The sequence below is a fragment of the Theobroma umbraticum genome, unplaced genomic scaffold, assembly GCF_002168275.2.
Source record: "Theobroma umbraticum cultivar Fairchild unplaced genomic scaffold, ASM216827v3 scaffold_239.1, whole genome shotgun sequence".
Classification (NCBI taxonomy): Eukaryota; Viridiplantae; Streptophyta; class Magnoliopsida; order Malvales; family Malvaceae; genus Theobroma; species Theobroma umbraticum.
Genome location: NW_018397273.1, coordinates 2,978,527 through 2,981,479, shown reverse-complemented (window position 1 = coordinate 2,981,479; position 2,953 = coordinate 2,978,527).

The following is a 2,953-nucleotide window of genomic DNA, read 5'->3' as shown; positions in this document are numbered from 1 at the left end:
AATTATCAAATTGATATTTGATCATGATTTATATTTATGGCCAACATGTTAGAAGCCTAATGGGTCTCACACATTTTTTGACATGATTAGGATTAAATAAGGATAATTAATTAAGTTGGACTAAATTGAAAGAGAGCAAAATAAATTGAGAAATTAATTATGTTCATAGAGACTTAATTAAATTAAAATACAACTGTTGTATTTAGGGTTACAAATTAGTTTGGCTATATAAATATGCTATGTTAGCAAACTAAAAACTTGAAGCCTCCAATCACTTGTCCGTCATTTCATAAAATAAGAAAAGAAAAATAGTTTTCTTTGTCTGACAAAAATAAGATTCGGTAAGAATTTGGTCTTTTTGTTTTAAAAACAAAACTTGCTAGCGCAAGTAAAATCCTACCTTTGAGAATGTTTTTTTTAGTCAGTATGTAGATTACTGTTAGAGGCCAAACACTTGGGTGGCTAAAGATTTGACAAATCCTAAAGGTGGAGAAGCAAAGATTTTTTTATTTAATTAGCCCTTGATTACGATATCTAGAGCAAGGTATGTAACTCTTAAACCTATGAGTGTTTATAATTTGTTTGAAAGTTATTTGAAAAACACAAACATTGATCCTGTAGGATTCGACTATTTTTATGATTAAATATTATTTTATTTTTTTGCTGTGTTATATTTTAATTTATTGATTATTTTTGTATTTGAGCATGAGGTCGGATCCCAAGATTTTATCCCAACTCGCTCCCATTTTCTTGCACAAAGTTGTGATTAAGGATGGAAATCAAAATCCATCACATGGCGAGCGAGCAGCTTGAATAATGCTATTGAATACCATTTGATCCACATTGATTGATATTTTGGAAACAATTGCATACAACAAAATAGCTCTATCCCTAGTCACTTCACTCAAATGCTTCATAGGAAGTAATCTCGTAGCCAACAAATGATACTAAAGCTTGTGATCATTCTTCATAGCACTAGTTGTTGGCTCCATTAGTTTTTGATGATAATAAAACATTCCCATTTATTTATGTTTAACTTTTCTACTTGAGTGTGTAGGACAAAAATACATGTTAAATAATAAATTAATTATTCAAAAGTAAATATCAAAACTTATAAGAATAATGAGCTACAATTGAGCAATAAAATAGAAGCTTCTTTGTCAGATAATCAAGGGAGTTAGTTGGATAAAATCAAAAATGAAGTTGATGGGTTTAAGCAGATTGTGAGACAGAGGACACTTAGTCGACCAAGAGACATTGTTAGTCGACTAAGAGCTTACTACCAGAAGCTTGGATCAAAAGATAGAAACGACTTAATCGACTAACAAGCATGTTAGTCAATTGAGAGCATTTTGTTTGAAAATTTGAATTTGAATGCTAGAAGACAAATTAACGGGTAGAATTGTCTCCAACTATTTTCAGTAGTCTGAATCTATCTAACACCTATCAAAGTTAATTTTCTAAGTATATAAGACACTCCTAATGGCTATGAATTAGTTTTGAATGCTTCCAAGATCAAAAAGAGCTCAAAATAACAAAAACTCTCTCTATACTTTTTGCACTTCACTCCAATCGTTATATTAGAATTAAGCACTTCACTTTATACCATTTAGATTAGGTTAGTGATCCTAGGTACTTCTCTATTTCTATTCTTCTTGATTACTTAGAGTGTGTGAGTCACTCTAAGGGAATTGATCAAGCTTCGTTTAGCTTGATTGAGTGTATAGGTTCTAACTCAACCTAGAAACGTTAGTTTGGGTTTTGGTTGATCTTGAGAAAAGGCATTGTTAAAGGTTGTGGCTGAGCCCGTGAAAGCCCATTGTAAAAGCTAGGTGGAAGCTTGAGAATTTCACCATTTATCGTGATTTGGCTTGAAAAATCTTTAGTTAAACAATCAAGGTAGTGGATGCAGGTCTTTGACCGAACCACTATCAATATTTGTGTATTGTCTGCCATGTTTTATTTTTCATTTCATTCTTTGTTAAATCATTCCTTCATTTTACATTTAACTCATCATTGATCTTTAACTTGCTCCCAATTAGAAGTCAATCTAAGTGAGAGCCAAAAAGTTCGATTCACCCCTCTCTAGCATATTTATTTGGGATCAGCAAGTGGTATTAGAGCCTAACTCTCATTCTTAAGGCTTAACATCCTAAAGGAGATTCAAATGGCTCTTCAAAAATCTATAGTTGTTGAAGGACAATCCACAAATAGACTACCTCTGTTTCATGGATCGAACTATCCCTATTAGAGCACTAGAATGTCTATCTATATAAGGGCAAAAGACTATGAAATGTAAGATGTCATCACTGATGGACCCTTTATTCCCTCGACCATAAATGTAGTGACAAATGAAATGATTCCTAAGTCAAGGGCTGAATGGACTGAAGCTGAAACAAAAAAGGTTCAGACAAACTTCAAGGCAATAAATACTCTAAATTGTGCCTTAACTCCCACTAAGTTTAACAAAGAGTCAGCTGTACCACAACTAAACAAATGTGGGACAAACTTAGGATTATCCATGAAAAGACTTCTTAAGTTAAGGAGTCCAAGATAATTTTCCTAACTCATAATTATGAGATGTTTAAGATGGAACCTGGTGAAGATATCACTAGTATGCTTGATAGGTTTACTAACATCACCAATAAACTCAATTAGCTAGACAAACCAATTCCTGAACATGAGATTGTCAAAAGACTTCTTAGAAACCTTCCTAAAAATTGAAAACCAAAAGTGATTGCTATTCGTGATGCCAAGGATTTAAATGTCATCACTCTTGATAAAATTTGTTGGTCTTTTTCACTCATGAGCTGGAGCTTAAAGAAGAGGAAGAAGAAGACAAGAGGCCAGCAAAAGAAAAGAAGAAAAGCATTGCTTTAAAAGCAAGCATTCTTGAAGAAAAATTATACAATTTATCCTGTGATGATGATGAAGAATTGGCTATGGTAGTAAA